The sequence below is a fragment of the Akebia trifoliata genome, chromosome 1 (assembly GCF_017979445.1).
Source record: "Akebia trifoliata isolate Shusen 1 chromosome 1, ASM1797944v1, whole genome shotgun sequence".
In the NCBI taxonomy this organism is placed as follows: domain Eukaryota; kingdom Viridiplantae; phylum Streptophyta; class Magnoliopsida; order Ranunculales; family Lardizabalaceae; genus Akebia; species Akebia trifoliata.
Window position 1 is genome coordinate 7,058,546 of NC_141375.1, and position 20,137 is coordinate 7,078,682.

At 36.1% G+C, this 20,137-nt stretch overlaps 1 pseudogene across 1 annotated transcript; it reads right to left on the reverse strand.

Annotated features, from left to right (window-relative positions):
• Positions 1 to 3,438: 3,438 nt before the first annotated feature.
• LOC147410579 (MAG2-interacting protein 2-like) lies at positions 3,439 to 18,237 on the reverse strand (annotated as a pseudogene). Its single transcript, XR_015177286.1, has 11 exons — positions 18,038 to 18,237; positions 17,630 to 17,853; positions 16,728 to 17,458; positions 14,113 to 15,147; positions 13,813 to 13,901; positions 12,553 to 12,916; positions 9,242 to 9,472; positions 6,920 to 7,942; positions 6,532 to 6,788; positions 4,798 to 6,342; positions 3,439 to 4,275 (listed from the first exon to the last, which is right to left on the reverse strand). The product of XR_015177286.1 is annotated as an MAG2-interacting protein 2-like (transcript).
• Positions 18,238 to 20,137: the final 1,900 nt, after the last annotated feature.

The window sequence follows — 20,137 nt, forward strand, 5'->3', positions numbered from 1 at the left end:
AAGATATAATAGCTGGAGGATAATTCTGAGACTCGACTTCAGTCTGTTTAGCAGTTAAGGATGAGGATTTTAAAGGGTACACAGTTTCATCAAAAACGACATGAGGAGTAATATAGACTCTGCCAGATGTGTAATCAAGACACAAATACCATTTGTGAATTGGACTATAACCAAGGAAGAGGCATTGAACTGATCTATACTGAAGTTTGTGATTGTTGTAAGGACGAATAAAAGGGTAGCATAAACAACCAAATATGCGAAGAGACTTGTAGTGTGGCTGTTTTGAAAAAAGGAGTAAGTAGGGAGAATCGAAGTGTAAGACCTTACTCGGCATCCTGTTGATAAGATAGACTACTGTTTGAAAGGCATATTGCCAATACTTTAAGGGCATGAAAGCATGAGCAAGTAGAGCTAATCCAGTCTCTACAACGTGTCGATGTTTGCGCTCAACTCTACCATTCTGTGCTGAAGTATAAGGACATGAGAACCTGTGTTGAATACCAACAGTTCTTAGGAAAGAAAGAAAAGCACGAAACTCTCCCCCATTATCAGATTGAAGACATTTAATCTTTGCTTCAAATTGATTTTCCACCTGCACCTTAAATTGCTTGAAAATAGGCAGAGCCTGATCCTTTGTTTGTAAAGGATAGAACCATGTATATCTTGAATAATCATCAACAAAGAGAATGAAATATTTATTCCCAAAGGTAGACTTAATAGGAGTTGGTCCCCATATATCAGTGTATATCAACTCTAGAGGCTTAGAAGCACGAGAAGAAGATAATTGCAATGGTAATCTGTGACTTTTTGCTAATTGACAGGATGAACAAATCTGTGTCTTATCATTAGAACAAGAAATGTTATAATCATTCATGATTCTGGTTACAATATCAGAATGAGCATGGCCTAATCTTTGATGCCAAAGCTGATTATTTCTAATAGAAGAAGAAAGATCAGATATCTGTTCTTGACAATTATTAACAGCAACATATGATGTCTTTGAACTAAAAGTAGGGAACCGGTAGAGACCATTTTCAAGCGTGCCTTGAGCAAGAACCTTCTTCGTAAGTTGATCATTCACAAAGAACCAATGAGGATAAAACTCCATCAAAGCATTATTATCTGAACAAAACTTAGCCACACTTATCAGATTCGCTGAGATGAAGGGAACATGAAAAACCTTTCTAAGCTGAAAAGAATGAGAATTAGTGACTAATTCTTTAGAACCAAAACTCGAAATAGATAGTCTCTTACCATTTCCAATGGTCACGCGATCTGCTCCTGTATAGTTGGTGACATTGTTAAGACTAGCAGCATTTTGAGTGAGATGATGGCTAGCACCTGAGTCCAAAAACCAGCTTTCTTCTAGAGGAGTATTAGTTGAAGCAATCATGGCAGGAATAGTACTCTGACTTTCAGGGAATGGAGGATTGTTGGTCTGTCCTCCTTGAAATGAAATATCAAATCTATAATAACATATATGAACAGTATGACCAAATTTACCACATAATTGGCACTGAGGTCGATCATTCGAGCTAGAATTTCCTCTTCCATTTGGTCCATTTTTGCTTCCTCGGCCTCGACCTTTATTGTAATAGGAACTGGTGTTAGTGCCTTGAGTAGTTCCTTGACTACGGCCACCATAGTAACTCTTCTGGAATTTTCCACCTCCTCTGTTATTAGAAGAGGATGCAAAACTAGCAGTCATTCCAGAAACATTTTCAATTGTGCTTTGTTGCTCGAGGCGATTTTCAAAGGATAGCAGCATGCTATGGACTGCTTCAAGAGAGATCATGTCATCTCTTGTATTGAGGGCAGTAACAACAGCATTATAGTCTGCTCCAAGAACTCCTAAGAGATTCATAATCTGATCTTGATCAGATACAGGTTCACCAATTGCTGCTAAGCTATCTGCAGCTCCTTTAATTTGCATGATATAGTCTATCATAGACATAGATCCCTTCTTCGTGGTTTGTAATTCAAGCCTAAGTTGCATAATTCGTGCTCTTGAAGAAGAGGAGAAAATCTTCTCTAAAGCTACCCAGGCAGAGTGAGAAGAAGTGTGGCCAATGATCTGAGCCATGATACCTGGTGTTAGAGAAGAATAAATCCAGCTGAGGATGGTGCGATCTTGTCTCCTCCAAGCAACAAAGGCAGGGTTGATCTCTCCAGAATTCAATTTCTTTTCTGGACAAATTGAGGTTCCTTCAATGAAGTCTTCAAAACCATTGGCAAAGATAACATTGTCAATCTGTGATCTCCACAGCACATAGTTCGATCGATCGAGCTTCACTGGTAAGGTATGATTAAGCATCTGAACAGCAGGAATGGACGCCATTGTTGAGCTCTGATACCAAGATAGAAAACTAAGAATGTGTTTTCTGAAGCTCTAATCTCTTAACTAGAGATAGAGAAGAACTTGTATTTATATATATAACAGTAACCTTACAACCAATTAGTCAACTGTTACAACAACTCTCATAACAAAATAACCAACTGACTTTACAGTTATAACAAACTCTAACAGATTGGATTTGACTAAGATTACATAGCTGTGACTATTGTCAAACTGTTTCAACTGTTTCTTCTTCTTGCTTCTCAGTACCTGACCCAAATTCCAAGTGATCCAAAAATCTAATTTAGCGGGCTTGAATCCTTAGAATAGATCTGAATCAAAAACTGGTCGAATATGATTTAATGTCGCTCTTGTTAATTATTTATTACATTCTCCAATGACTCATCTTGCTTATTTAATTGAGAGGAATGGCTTCTCTTAATCCTGGTTTTGATACAATTGAAGATATGGGCTTTCAAATATACAACTACATCCGTATTTCAACCACCACTCATTTTACATTATTTGCAAGAGTTGACAAAGCAGATTGTACTAAACTTCCCAACTTATCCCTCAAATCAAAAATAGTGTTTTCTAAGTATTTACACATACCCATTTTCACAAAGTTGGGCTCGTAGCCCTGTTGAATCTGAATTTGGCCTTCTAAATACCTTCTGAGACTAGCGGAGAGAAGAGAAATTCATTAAGAGAAGAGAAGACTAGTTTCTCCTCACCCTATTTGGATTGAAAGAAGAGTAGAAAAAGAACCAAATTTCTCCTGTTTGATTAGGATTTATAAGAAAAGATAAGAGAAATTATTATTGTCAAATAACTAATTTACCCTTCATTGCCTACCCAATGACCTGTCGGATGTTTGTTCACTTGGAGTGTAAATAGTAATAATTGACCTGTCAATATTATCTATTTTTGAAAATTTTGAAAATAATCAGAACAAGTTTGAAATGTAAAACTTCATTCTCTTCTCTTCCCTCCTCGTCTCTCCATTTTGATATTTTTTCCCTTCTCTTCCCTCCATTTTTCTTCTCTTCTCTCCCCCACTTAAAAGAAAAGAGAGAAAATTACATATTTTATCTTCTCTTCTCTCAATCCAAACAGACTATAAGTGAAGCATGTGTCTGCATGAACCGAGAAACAAGAAATCCCGCTAAAAGCAGCTGTTTGGCGTTCACAAGTTCTGATATAAAACAAGGGAAGAGAATTGTTCTGAAACAATGAAGAACCCATCTTCATCGATTCTACTTCCCTCCTTCCCTATACTTTTGAGCTCATATAACTGAATTTCCTGACAAAAGATGAGAGAAATGTCCAACCGAATAGCAGAAACAAGAGAAAGTAGAGCCATACGCAGTGTTGGCTGCAAGGGTTGATTTCATCTCTGATGATACAAGAAGGGTAAAAATTTCACCGTCCCCCCTTATAGAACTCGAGAGGCCTCCTTGTTTCAATTTAGCCGCAACAGCATCCAAGCACTGCAACTGAATGGCCTGGTAAGGCAATAATAGCATCATTTTTAGAGCTGTAATGCAATCTAGCCCAATTACAAGCTGACTTAAGCTCCGAGCATCATTCTCATCTAACAAGACGGAATTAGATTTCGATAAGGATCGATCAATCAACTTCAATAAATCTGCAAATCGAGACAGAGCAATAAGTTTTATTTTTTTATGATCTCCATCCAACATGTGTGAAGAAGATGAATGGAAACAGATCCTTCTTTCTCGACCACCCAAATTGTTCCAGTATCAGATGCTTTGCCTGAATCCTCCTCTTCTCTTCCACTTGTAAAAAGTCCTTCCCACTCTTCTAAAATGGCTTGCAGAGCATCAAAATGTTCTTCACTGTGGCCAGCACCAGATAAATTCAAGAAGCAAGATACTACCGAATCAATGGTCATGAGATCATCTGGAATAATTAAGATGCTTGGTGCAGGGGCGGAGTCAGGATTTTCTTGTAGTGGGGGCAAACTATGGTTAGTTGTATAGTTGAAGAACTTGAACATGAATGGTTGTAGGGAGACATTCAAAGGTTTTTGGTTTGAAATTGAATAAAAGGATATTTAGGTCATTCCAAGTAGTATATAAGAAGGTCCGGTCAAGAGGCAATGTCATCAACAAAAAATTGAGGGTGTGGGGGCAAATGGGGAGAAAGGTGCGGGAGTGGGATCAAATGGGACATGTAATTAGTTGAAAATGTAAGGGTGTCTCAAAGTTCCGTGAGCGCAATTGCCCCCACCAGCTCCTTACTAGCTCCGCCCCTAAGTGGGAGTTGTGGGGGCACTTGCCCCTATAAGAATTTCATTGCGACAGATTTTAACAGCGGATAAAGAAATTTACCACTATTATCCTCACAACTATTTTTTTTCACTCTTAGTTGCCCCCCACAGCTATTTTTTTCACTATTAATTGTCCCCACAATTTTTTTCTACTCTTGGTTGCCCTCACATGAGCAAAATCCTGGCTCCGCCCTGGCTTGGTGAGATGACAGACGCCAATCTAGTTGATCAAAGGGCAAGTACTTGTAAAATCGCTCAATGCATCTGATTGATTTGGTGTAGCCTGATTGGCAATCTCACTACCGGCAGAAGTACAGTCTAACTCATCCCACCCTTCCCATGGTTGAACATTGGAAAGAAGCTCGGCAGGAAGACCCCTGATATTTCTACTTGTGATGGATTGCATAAACTCTAAAGCATAAACTCGAACATGACTCTACAGTCGCATGTTATGAGAAAGCGTGCTCAATCTTTCCCAAATTGCATCTCTCACCCTCTTCAAATCCTCCAAATTACCCTCCAAGTTACTAAGAGTTGAAAGTAAATCATACAAATTCTGGTGATCATCAGATCCGCTGGCTAAGTCTAGCAAAACTAAGTCTAATATTTTTACATATAGATTGGGAAGATTCAGAGAACTGTCTAGATTTCCCTCACTATCAATACCCGAATTTAAGTTGGTTGGATTCTGTGATAGTTCTTCGGAAAATACTTGGGTAATGGATTCAAACCCACAACCAGAGAATATCATAGCTCTACAAAAACTGAAAAATACAGCAGTACAACTTCCCAGATCATGTTTAATGAAGTCTGATACAGTGTCCCATCCTTGATTCACCGAGATTTTCTCCTCCATTACCAAATTTATGAAAACCTTGAGGCATTTTGATCAACTTTCCAGATCGAACTTGATGAGTTCTTCAGAACTATCAATCTCCTGAATATCATCAATCAGTCTGATCCAAAACTTCAAAAGAAATATGAGGCAATCCAAGCATGCTAATTCACCTGGTGGACTCCCAGAAGAAACATCAAGTGGGAGGCTTTACAATGTCTAAAACATCTTCTTGTGACATGGCCTTAATATATATCCTGACACAATCATACTTCTGCTCAACTTCAGCTATAAACCCCTAAAAGTTCTCTGGATCAACATAATGGATATTTTGTCTACTTCTAGTGACCAAACTTGTCAACGAGCTTAGAACATAGTGTTTGTAAACAACCTGCCATTCGCCATGGGATCATTGTGGATGCCGACAAGGGTCTGAACCATTTCTGCCAGAGCTTCAACACTAAACTCATCAATGTGATTATAAACTTAATCACTAAAGCACTCAGCATTCAAACCGTCTAGTCCAGCAATGTTTTTGAAGTTCAAGTTCTTGATAAAGGAAACCCTTCTGCATTCTTGATCAAGAATCTTGTAAAACCGAGGTAACTCCAGAGAATGCATGTGCAATGGATTGGATTGGATCAGTGGCCCTTTGGTTCCTTTCAAATGCAAGTAACAGTCCGAAAGAATGCTAAATACACAAGCGAGGCTTAGCTTATTGTGCCCATCAATCTCAGGGTAGATAATTGAGGAAATGGTACTAATGACTCCAGCAGCATTGCCAAGTAGTTCTTCTTTATGATCTAAAATTTTAGCTACAATATCATCATTTTCCCAAACCCCAGAAACAAGGGCAGAATTAAGGTATCATAGCAGCAACTAGAAAAGTAGTTTATCAACTGATAGGAATAGCTCTGAATGCTTGTGTTGTGGACATGACTGCATGTACATAAATGCATACATACATAGATGAGTGTTTGCTTGTGGACAAGACTGCATATATTTAAACACACATACATATGTGTGTTTGTGTGCGTGTGTGTGTGTGTGTGTCTGAGAGAGAGAGACCTCAATGTGATTCAAGCAATAGGTGTCAGCTAACTTCAACACTTCCATCAAACTAGGCCTCTTCTTTTGCTTAACAGAATCAATTAAGGAGAAAAAAACATTCTCAATGTATTTGTAATCACCAGACAGAAAACGAGCAGTGTCCATCCCCGGCATTATTTTCTCGAGTGCTCTTGACTGCTCTGTTAAAAGCTTCTGCTCTTCTAATTTTGACTTCCATTCTCTCCAAAACGTGGATTGTGCTTTGTCCATTTTTTCTAGTGCATCTGACATGTAAATGATTGTAAAAAAGAAGTTTAAAAAAAAAAAACAGAGGTGAGAGTTTAACAGACTGAAAACAAGAAAAATATGCTCGTCTTTGAGAGTTCAATTCTTGAAGTGCATATACCTGAACTGAATGGGGTCTGCTTCTTTTGAAATTTTTGCAGCAGCAGCTCCCTTCTCTTAGTTGGATTCCCACAACCAACGCCCGAGTTGTGCAATGAACTATATGCTATCCCCATGTTCATGATGTTGCAGATTTCATGGTACCCTTAACTTGCTTTTAATAGATCCTCTATTATTTTCACTCCATGAAAAGCATCCACAAGATTTAACAAAAAGGAGCACCCGAAGATGTCTTCCTCTTCGGTAACTGTTGCTTCCATTATTGATTTTGCCAGAGAAGAAATTAATTCATCGCTGGGAGGAATATCATTCCTAGCCAACCAGGACAGAATAGTTACCACCGCTTGTGCTCTCACATTTATGCATTGCTTTCCAATAGGAGCTTATGTGCCAAGGATCGTCTTTTACCTATACTCCTCTTTCCTACTCAATTCAAGCAGCCATGGAAATTGTAAAGCAGCAAAAGACAGTACTTTTTCATTTTCTCTCAAAAGAGAATCCCATTCTTGATGGATATGTCTTTTGCAATAGTGGGAATTACATTTTTGATATTTCTAAAATGAAGCTCTTGATCATCATTACTAACCCCATCATCCATGCCTGAACAATCAATTAAGCTCATTAAATCTTGGATATCGTGGGCTTGAAGTGAGATAATTGAAGGACATTAAACAGAGACATTAGGAGGATTTGTCCCCGTCAACATCATTAGAGTCTCACATTGACTTTGTATATCTAGATCTTTCCATGCATGTAACATCTCACCAATGGATTCCTCATCACAATGGCTCAAAGCAAAACCTAACCGCTGCTTTTGAGAACTTATATTCATATTATCAAGAAGGGGACCCCTCGCTATGCCAGCACATAAGTCCCAAATGGATCCATGTCCTTTTTTAGCTAAAATAAGACAAAGGTCAAAAGCAGCTGTAAGTCACCAGCAACTGCAGCTCCTCTTGCAACAGCTTCTTGCACAGCTACTATGTCATCTTGGGAACTTAAACCAAGAAGTTTAGGGCCTGTTCTTTACAGAAGCCAGCTCCAGCTCCAGAAGCTGGCTTTTGGAAGAAACAGAAGCACAAAGCTTAAAAAGCCACGTTCAGCAGAAGCTTGTCCATTATAGAAGCACATAAGCCAGAAATTGATGTTAGTTTAACAGCTTTTTATTGTTGGATTCTTATAAAATGATCAGAATACCCTTAATGTTGATAATATACCTAGAATGCACAAAAAATGAGCAAAATACTTTAATAAATATATAATTACACTGAATATATATAATTTATATTAAAAAATTATAAAAATAATTATTTTCAATTTAATAAATTTATAAATTTCATAATTCTATTGAAATTTCGATAGCATCTCCTCTTAAAATGAATATATGACAAAGAAAATACCTGCATATTATACAATCTAACATTCACATAAAGATGAAGGGTGTTTTGATAATAAAATAATGATGATGAATTGCTTTTGATCTTGGTAATAAAAATGAAGGGTATTTTGATAATTCCTTTTTATTTTTTAAGGTTAAGTTTATTATAAATTTGATTAAAGATGAAGGGTATTTTGATAATTTCTTTTTATTTTTTAAGGTTAAGTTTTGTTAGAAATTTGATTAAAGATGAAGGGTATCTTGGAAGATGAAGGGCATTTTGGTAATTTTTTTTATTTTTAAAGTTAAGTTTGGTTGGAAATTTGATTAAAAATGAAAAGTATTTTGGTAATTGATAAAGATGAAGGGCATTTTGATAATTTTATTTTATTTTTTAAGGTTAAGTTTGGTTGAAAATTTGATTAAAAATGAAAGGTATTTTGGAAGATGAAGGGTATTTTGGTAATTTCCTTTTATGTTTTAAAGTTAGTTTAGTTAAAAATTTGATTAAAGATAAAAGGTATTTTGGTAAAGTCAAAGGGTATTTTGATAATTCCTTTTTGTTTTTTAAGGTAAAGTTTGGTTGAAAATTTGATTAAAGATTAAGGGTATTTTGATAAAAATAAAGGGTATTTTTGGAAGAAGAAAGGTATTTTGGTAAATATGAAGGGTATTTTAGTAATCTCATTTCATTTTTAAGGTTAAGTTTAGTTGGAAATTTAATTAAAGATGAAGGGTATTTTGGTAACTATACTTGAACCGTTTTACATTTTTGGCTTCCCACAAAAGTCATTTGAAGAAGCCTCTCTTGGACGACTTCTTTTAAGAGCTACTTTTGAGCTTCAATTGAAATCCACGAGAGCCAAAAAAGCCCAAACGAACATCATTTATCTGGCTTTTTTGACTTAAAAGCAAAAAAACCTGGCTCCTGAAGCTGAAAAGAACAGGGCCTTAGTAATTTCAATGAGTTCATTCACATTGGTATAAGTGCCAATTTGACTTGTAATTACCATATTAATAATCTCCATTGGATATCTTATTTGCCTGAATTACATGGGTAGTAGAGTTACTCCAAGGTTTGGAAGTTTAATAGTGAGTGCATCGATGATATCGACCTCTGCTTTAACATTTTTGCTATTAGGGAAGAGGTTCAAACACTCCTTTGCTTTCCAGATCAGAAACAAGAGTCGAGAATTATTTTGTGCTGTGTTGCTTTGTACTTAAGTAGGTCCTCTCAACCTCCTTTTTGATAGCAAATATACTTACAGAAAGAAAAAAACAAAAACAAAAACAAAAAAACAAAGTATTACATACATTTATTTTAAACAAAATATGTAGCATTCGAAGAACTCAAACTAATTTAAGGTCCTAAAAGAGAGAAAAATACGGCAAATGAACACCACTGAAACAAAATAATTGGGAAGTCAAGAATTGTGATCAAGGTCTAGAAAGTCGTTTCTAGAGCCCTAATTACATAGACTTTATCAATAAATTGCACATTAAATCCCCTCATTAGATATAATGCATGGTTAGTCCATATTTATCATTGATTTCAATTTAATTATACATTTTAAAACTAATTGTTGTTATTTACGTGTAACAAGAATTATTCGCGAAGTTTCAAAGTGAATCGGAAAAATCAGAAGTTATCACTGTGATTCAGGATCCAAAAGAAAATCGTGGACCAAAATTCAAGTCAATTGACCAAAACTTTACCGTGGCACCAGGGTCAACGATGACGACGCGGTCAACTAAGAAGATCAAGCCTTGAATTTCGTACTGAAGCTTGACGGCTAGATACCATTCGCAATAGACTAGTTTTAGTATTTTTTGTAAGCACGGAATGTCTCCGAAACCTTAATTTTCATAGAAAATCCTAATCTGGTTTCTCTATAAATAGAAGACCAGACCAAGAGCTAAGGAGGCTGGATTTTAGAGAATTAGTTTAGTTTTTATTTTCTTTCTTTCTAAGTTTTATGAAAGTTGTAAGGAAGCTCTGCCAGTTTCAAGTCAAGTAATAAAGATAACTTCTTTCTCTCATCTTTCTTTTCTCTCTATGTTTTCTTTATTTTATTTTTGCTTTATTGTTCTTATGATGACTATTAGCTAAATCTTCGGTAGATCGACTGAGGAAGCCTGAAAAAGATTTGTCAATGTTTTACTGTTCTCGTAATGATTTAATAGTTTTATTGTGATAGCGTAGGTATTTATTATTAGGTTGAATATTAATTGTTTTCAAAGTTTTGATGGTCTCTTTCTTTAATAAGTTGAAGAAGAACCATATCCTACAGAAAATAGTTAATGTTTACCTAATAATCTCGACCTAAATTATTGCATACTTTTGATCTCGTTTATATTTTAACTACTTGATTTTTCGATCTATAAACATTAGTTTTGTTTAATGGATCAAGATAAATAGAAAACCAGAATTCACAAATAAAGCTTGTGAAGATGGATCCAATTGGATCCAAAAACACTTTTCTCTCATATTTCTAAATTGGATCCATCTTCACAAATAAAGCTTGAATTGGATCCAAAAACACTTTTCTCTCATATTTCTAAATTTATTTTAGATAAATCATCTCTTGCAAACTGTTTTTAAATCATTTCCATAAACCTGAATTGGATTGGAAGTAAAAAAATTCTTTGGATTAACGTTGTCTCTGTGGTTCGACCCTTGCTTGCTAAGGTTTTCTTTTGTTCTTTATTTTATCATCATCTACCGCTCGAACAAACTGCAAAAAATACAATACAAGAAAAATATTTTGTATTATATTTATACTTTTTATTTAATAAATTTATACTTATCAAAAAAAACATCATATTATATTTATAATAATGATTCCTTAGTATGTGTATTCCAAATTTCATTAATTTAGCATATCTTCCCATTTATGCAGCATGGGTTCTTCCAGAGGCGAAGAACCCATGTCAGAAACGTGTCGGATTCTAACAATCCTCAGATTCTTGTGCAGCATGTTTGATTTTGTTATTTTCGTTATAGGAATATATTGATTAGCATTTTTCACAGATTCTGATTTCTACTAGCTTTGATTGCAATCCTCTGTATAGAACATATAAGAAAAACATATGTCTTCTATATATCTTTAATTATATGATACACAAAATATCCCATCACACCTATCAAAAATAAAATAAAATATCCCATCACATTATCTTTTACTTATAAAATGTTTTCTTTTTTTCTAGATTATGTAAAATATGACGCCAAATCCACAAATCTATTTTTGAGAGTTTGTCATATTTAACACACTGTATGTGTCAAACACCGACATATGTACCCATGTCCATACAACATAGCTTCCCATTTGTTTGTCAGATGAATTGCATCCACAACTCATTAGAAAAATTGGAGGGCAACAAACCTTCAACTTTTGATGCATACTAATACTCTAATTGACTTAGCACTAAAAACCTCTAGGTGTGAACTCACTTCACCAAAATAGATAAGAGTCATGTCGTTCTTGCTTGATATTAATTTATTTTCACATTTGGCTCGTTCATTGGCATGCTGCATCATAACCATGAGATTACCAGTTCCCTTACTATAAATGAATAGACTCCTTTTTTTTCCCTTTCCTTTTTTTTTTCTTCTTTGTGTGTGTGAGGGAGGAGAAAGCAGAGGCAGGTTTACATTGTGGGCACTAGACCCACAAGAATTTTCGAAGTATATGAGGATACATGAGTTATTGCAATAGATAACAGCGGTGGATAAGAAAATCCGCCGCTATTGCCCCCACAAAAAAAACAAAAAACAAAAAATAAAATTTGCTCTTGGTTGCCCCCACGAGAACAAAATCCTGGCTCTGCCCCTGGGAGAAAGGGCGTGGGACATTGAAAAAAGAATCTCACTACCTGTCAAAAAAAAAAAAAAAATTCTAACTTTGATGAGCTGCAGAAATTTAGTTACACTCAAAATATTCCTACAAATAATAAAACCTCCTTATGTGAGCATCAGGCTTGCATTGCTGGTCCCAAGCCCAGATAAAGGAGGATTCCAACAGGTTGACAGCTGGTGTGAATTACTGTCAAACTAGTAACATGGATCCAAGCTATAGAAGCCACTTATGGAAAATTAAATAAATAAATTTTAGATATAGAAGCCAATAAGGTTCAGTATCCAACTGATAATATGCTACACTAGCATAAATTTATCAACCAATTCTTACATGATCATGGTGTCATGTATGAATAGAATATAATTTGATGACAGATGAAAAGTATGAAAACTCACTTCAGAGCAAGCAAGACTTGAAGCTGAGAAGAAATACTCACTTGCAGCTTGAATAACAAGATTTTCTGCCTTTTCTGTTGCCAAAGAAATTGTTCCTGTTCCCTTAAAATAGTTCCTTGCAAGAGAAAACTTCCCAGCTTTTAACAATCCTCTACAAAATTCCATCAACATATATTCTATGTCCAGAAAAGGAAATGCCTTTTCTTGAAATAATTGCATATCACACCACATGTTCACCCAAACATTATCCAATCTAATCTAACAGGATGCCGACGACCGAATTTTGAGAGAATAAGACGAAGAATCTGTTTTACACCCTTTTCATCTGAATGGGCATCTAGAAAAATGGTCATTGGTTTTGAGACCTGAAAATAAACAAGTAAAACTAGAAACTCAAGTCCACCGTTAATGACTCAATTATATTAAAAAATTGTTCTAAACTGTGAAGCACAGTCATCATGAAATGCAATGATATCTAAGCCTGCCTGTATAGTGGTGTATCTTTACACAAATTGCTTGTCCAAAGCTCGGATAGTTAGGTTATGTCACATCAGCAAAAACCTTTATCACATCCTAACATGCCAAGCATATGATACAATGACATCTGATACTTATAAAAAATGCAATAATATCTAAAAAATCCATAGCCCTCCGTACCTACCTGTGTCTACATCACAAAGAGCATAAATCCTACAATATCCCTGATTGACAGTTAAATTTCTTAGCATAAAAAAACATTACAGTGGCAAATCTGTTCATATCCCACATTGGGCTAGTACGATTTGGTCTCACTTTTCTTCCTATTTCATGTGTTGAACCCATCCCTTATCAGTGGAAAATCTGTTCAGTAGTTAATTTATTCATAAGCTTAATGCTAAGGGAGTATCCTCCAGAGATTGCTACAGTTTGCGTTGTGTTGGTGCAGTAGAAAGAAAGGAGTACAAGAAACTTTGCGGGGAAGGAGAATAACGTTCATGACTTCATAATGACTGTAAAAGTGTGTCCCTTTCATCAAAGATCCACAAAGAGTTGAAGGATTTCTTCTTTGAGGAGTTCATATTTTAAGTGAGAAATTTTAATTTGGATAGATGGATAGAGGTTGTAATTGATGGACCCCTTCATTTTTTCACTTTTCAGGCTGTAGTTGGTCACCTCGAGCTATTAAGCGGTTACATTGTATTTCATCTTTTTCTTTAATAATTACAATTACAAATAAAGGAAAAAAAAAAAAAAAAAAAGGACAGAAAGAGAATATACGAACCTGGTAATATGCCAAAAGCCTCCCTTCTTCCACCTGGCCTTCTGCAACTTTAACTCTTTTCTCTAGGCTCTCAACATGCATGCTGGTATCTGTTAGGTCCAGATATCCTTCATTACATTCCCATACAGAAATTCCATAATATATGAAATTGTATATTTCAATATACGTTGGTCCTAAGTCTGTCCAACCATGAACTTCACTTCTTACTAGTTTTCTCAATAGAGAATCTGGTGGGACTATGCAAAACCACATGTCCCATGATGAGGACTCAGACAACCATATCAGCCAGGTAAGATTTACCTTTAATATGTGGAAGTTTGGACAAAATGGAAGCCATTGTATTCCGCCTATCTGTAAGAGTGCACAAATATACGCACTGCAGGGCACAGTCAACAGCTTCAACTTCATCCCTAAAAATACCATCAGTATGGAAATCCCTGCACCCTTCCTCAATTACCGTCAAGCATAAGTCCAACTTATTATCTGAAGCAATCTCCTTCAGCCACCTAACCAGAAACGAATCAGTTACCTGACTTTCAGAAGATGAGACCATAGCAGGAGACTTATTTAGCATAAAAGGGATGGCTTTCTCACGTAATCTTTCCACTATCTGATCCTCTTTTGACTCGATTAAGCATCATTTTGGACTTCTCATAGTCAGATAGTTCTTCCCACACAACAAAACTCATGGTAACATTGATTTCCTCATCAGTTTCATTAGAATAAATCAATTGGTACGAGTATGACAACTCATGGAATGGCTGCAATTCCACAATTCCCTTGCGTCAGGCAAATTCTACCATACAGAGGCAATTGTCCAGTTGCCCACTAAAACTATCTATATTCCTAGCTCTATTTTTGTACCACAAGGAAAGATCATCAACAGATGGCCAAACAAATCCCAAGCATTGTTTCACGATGGATTCAGTTCTTATACAGATATTGATATTTTGATTCTTAGGCAATCTGTCGATATGAGCCACCATTTTTTCACATTCAACCCAATCTTGGTCCCTCAGAACAATGGTTGTTGGAGGAGATCTCCCAAGAAGGAGTTGTCTGTAAGTCTGAATGGGAACAGTTTCAGGAATAGCTGCTAAAATGTCTAACATAAAAGGTGCCAATGAATATGGATGACGCTTGAAAAGCAGGTTTAGTGACCCAATTTTCCCACTTTCAGCAAGACTTACAGCAGCTTCATTGAGAGGAACGATCCGGAATTTGTTGTATTCGTGCACAAAAAGCCTGCACCAATTTGTATCGACAAATACATACCTTGACAAATACAACTGTAAAAGCAACATCCAGTGATAAATCAGGAAGGACGCATTACAAAAGATAAAATTGATGAGAGTATTTCATATGATTTTCAAAGCCATAGAATTACTTGTCAAATGGACATTCATGGTGGGAAGAAATGGTATCATCAAATGCATGTATTAAGTTGTGAAAATATCAGATAAATAAAATTGAAGTATTTATTAGAAGACGCCAACTCATTTAGTTGGTAAAGTCTATGGGTCTTGATACCCTAGATTAAGGTTCAATTCCTGCCATCACCAAGTTACTGGTCTCATTAAAAAAAGGCATACTGATAAAATTATAAGAAAAAAAGAAAAGGAGAATTCATTAGGCCCGAACTGTGCATTATGCCCATCATTTAAGGCACAAATCATGTGATACGCATGTCACATGTTGGGGCCACATAGTGAGCACCTCACAAATAGACATAGGGCCACATATGGAGAGGGATCCAAACAGTTGGCATGATGACACCCCCTTCTGTTGTATAGCTAAGTTTAGATGGCTCATCGTCATCAATCTCCTCAAAACCTTATCCCAAAGATTGGGTTGGCTAAACAAATCATGTTTAATCATAGCTGTAAACTTATATGGCTCTAACATTTCCACTTTTTATAGGTATTATATTTTATTCAAGAGTAACAGAAATAAAAGAGGCCAAGGAGATCTACAAATCACAAACTACCAAAATTAACAACTATGACTGAGTTTGGTAAATTTCATACAGGGAAATATAAGCCTCAAATGATGTTTGAGGCTCTCGATCAAACAAACCACTGATTTTAATATTGAATCATATAGACCTTAATGTGTTTCCTCATTGAAGAACACTGGATAAATGGAGGGTAAATTGGGTCAGCTCCACTCAGGGGCGGAGCCAGGATTTTCTTGTAGTGGGGGGCAGATGATGATTAGTTGTATAGTTGAAGAACTTGAATGGAGGGAGATGAGGGTGTGGGGGCAAAAATTGGAGGGAGATGAGGGTGTGGGGGCAAAAATTGGAGGGAGATGAGGGTGTGGGGGTAAATGGGGAGAGAGGTGAGGGAGTGGGGACAAATGGGGCATGTAATTAGTTGAAAATATAGGGGCATCTCAAAGTTCTGTGGGGGCAATTGCCCCCACCAGCTCCTTACTAACTCCACCCGTGGCTCCACTAACATTAACATCTTAGGTGTTCATTGAAATGAAAAAGAAAATAAAAAGGTACAAGAGTTAGACATAAGCTTGCACCTCAAATGCCTGAGTTAGTGAGCCTTACCTTGCACATCTGGCCTTTAAAACTCTGAATGCATTGAGGCACATAATATATAGAATTTTAGAAATACAATAACACTGATGTGCTCTAGTCATAGACTATGGGTAGCCACACAAGAATGTATTTGATGAACATTTATATGATTAATATAGAAATAAGTGAATTCCTATGTTTTGCGGATTCAAATGGTGCAGAATTCAGTCCATAGGAGATTTCAAAACTAACACGGCAAATGCAAGTGAAAGACATATCTATATAATAAAACACAACGGTGGACCCCACTCAGTTACTGTTTTGTGGGGTATAAAGATTGAGAGAAAGGAGTGAGGTCCACACAACCCCACTTTATTGCCTTTACTTTTCTCCCCCATCCAACTCTATTGTCTTTTCTCTCCTCCATTGTGATTTCGAGACTTCGTCTCTGTCCAGCCCATGATGATTGGCAAAGTCGATGGCATCCTGATATTGTCAATTACTAATTAGCATATCATACATTTCTGAAATAGACCTCTTTGAAAATGACATCAAGCGCCAACCCAATTTTTCCTGCACATCAACAGTTTCTCCAAGAATAGATGTAACATGTAAACGTCTTTCCTCAGATATTGTGCTCTCTAAAAGGAAAAACACATACTTGGATCTGTTGTACTCTTTCTAAAACCGGCATGGAAAATACTAGATCATTCTCCAGCAGTTTTCGACCACTAAAAACATCAAACATGGTGACAGCACCACTCATCTTTGCAAGAATGAGAATACAATCAGACCACCAAGTGAAATCTGCAATGTCAACTAAAAATTTTCTTCTTTCACTTAATAAACTATCAACCATTTGAGAGTGAGAACTCTCACCAAAAGAAGTGATGGAAAGAGAACAACGCTCATCATCGAGGTTAAAAGCATCCAATCCACCTGTCAAATCAAGAACAGCAACACGCTTGCTTTGCGGCAAGATTACCACTTTTAGAGCCGTTAGTGGGCTAATGTAGCTTTTTGGTGAGGAAAATAAACCTTCAAACTAAGGGCTGCAGAACACTGGTTCTAGATCTAAGTCCCTAGTTATACGCCATAGAGAAAGGCAATAAAATCCTGAAAGAACACAAAAAAAAAAACAGCCTACATCAGAAACATTACCTTGTCAAACACCATATCGAAAGCACATCTTCGGAGTAAAAAGTACCATGTTTTCCACAAAGAGATAAATAGTAATTATAAAATTAATTAAGATCGTAATAAGATCAACTGAGTAGAAAATCATACCTGAACTATCACCGGATTTCTCTGAGATGCTAACTGCAATACTAACTACAACTAGCAAACAAAATTCTGGATGGTAATCCAGGCATGAAACATTCTGCGGGAACTGTTTCTTTACAGTCTGGCAACTATTTGAATTGGGCATGGTGGAAACAGGCATACTTGACTCTTGACCGACCTCAATATAAAGAAGCAAGCCATCTGATGTAAGAATACTAAAGCTACACCTGTGGAAAATTCCAGCCACTTAAACAGGAACAAAATCTTACACCATTTTAAACACAAATAAAATTAAACAATTAAATCGATGATTCTACAAGTGTGAAGTAAATGTATAAACATGCCACATAAAGGATATTTGTATTTGAGGGGGGTGACAGGATGGAGTGTTGATAGAAAGCGAACACTTACAAGCAAGAAGTCTTAGCATTGGGGCCCTGCACAACCAATCCTATAATTGGAACAGACACTTTCAACTGCCTCTTTGTAATTATTGTTATCTCTCCTCCATTTGCTTTTATGAAATAGAGAGTATCAGTGTCATCAACATCGTGAGAATCTGACCATGCTCCATATATGAACATAGAATGGCTATCATAACCTGATGACATAGAATATAAGTTGGGCGTGTTTTGTCCAACCAAATGCAGTGAGAGACAATCGACCAAGCAGAAATGACATTCTTGAGCATAGCTAGCTAGTCAAATCCATGTCAACACAGCTGAACGTTGAACTATCAATCACAAAATATCCAATCTACAAATGTTATCTCCTTTACATGATCAGGGTTTAAATTCAGTATTGTCATTGTCTACATAAGCTGATGGAATGAGGCATCCTGAACTAGACAGATGATATAGAAAATGGCATTACATCTCGGAATGCAATGTACAAAGAATATGTTACTGATCAATAAACCATTGTGAATACTTAACCGAGCCAAATAACATTGTCCGATGAAATAATACTGCTTTGAACCATGAAATGATGTAATATATCAGCTATTTCCAGTGTTCAATTAATTAAATTAATTTCCCTGTAAAACATATTACATTCCCCTAAGCATTGTGCCGGTACCTTACTGTATCAAGAAGTCTCGACTGAGCCATCTTGGGCAAAACAAAGCTTTCAACCACATTCAGCAGATATACAATCAAAGAGCATCACTATATATGCTCATCCAAGGCAATAAGCCCAAACATTTTCACCAAATAAGAAAAATCTGATCAGAAGAATATTTCCGCACACAATTTATTGATTCAAATATCTTGTGATAATCGTGGCCTGCATTTTTCTTCAACATATGACACATTGATGTTGCAAATAGCCAGGAGGATTCACCTACCAACTCACTGATCCTTTATATTAACTTAAGTTGCTGTGTAGTTTGATCAGAAGTTGATAGTCATTTCATTACGGGCTATGCTACTCAGTTACAAAAGAGACACAACTAGGACACGTAATGGACACATCGTTTACACTTGAAGTGCCCAACATGAGTAAGGTGTCTACTTTGAAGTGTCCTGGTAACATATTGACAGGCTCCTAAACTTTCTGTGGTGATCTTTTTTATTATGGGTAAGCTGGACTTGAACCCACGACCTCAAATTTGTTTTGGAATGTGTCAAACCAACTGAGCTATGGGTCTAAAGAAAGTCAGTGATCTTGATCCAAAGGAAGTCAGCAACAAAGGAAGAAGATATAATTTCATTCAAAAGAAAAAAAGAAAAGTTTACTGCCATTCAGCAACATATTATTACACTTCCATCTCCACAAATTAATGACATTCAAATCAAAAAAATTGTCCACCCTTTACTTAGCATAAAAATGTAGGAACTTTAGTCATAAGATGTATGAGGTTCCTTTGCATCAACTGACCAAATTGCACACCTTTTTACAGCAAGAAAATGTTACACATTGAAAATAATGGCATTCTAACAACCCTCTTGAAGAAAGTCTTAATATAATTTTCCTTTAACTATCCATACTAACATAATTACTCACGCACTTAGCATAAAGGTGTGGTATAATTCTATCAAACTAATAGCAATACCTAAATTATCTTCATCATCAAAGCCTTGTTCCTCCATTGAATTATGTCTAAAGTCATGTCCTTTGATAATTCATTTATCCCAATATCCACCCTCACTACCCCCGATCCACATCCTTTTTGGTTTTCCTCTTATTCATTAGAACCTACAACTAAGTAGGGGTGCACGTTGGATCGGTTCAAACCAAGAATCGAACTGAACCAAGTCAATTCGGGTTGGTTTTGTTTGATTTTTAAGGTCATCGGTTCGGTTCTGGGTTGCTTTTTCAAAAAATAGATTGATTCGGTTCGGTTCTCGATTCAAGGTAATCCTAGAATCAAACCAAACCACATCCTTATATATTATATAATATTACTATAACTACAATTTGAAAAAAATAAATAAATAAAAGAAGAATGAAAGAGAATCTTTAATTCTTTCTTTTCCATTTATACTTTGGTGAAATCCTAGGAGCCTGTTT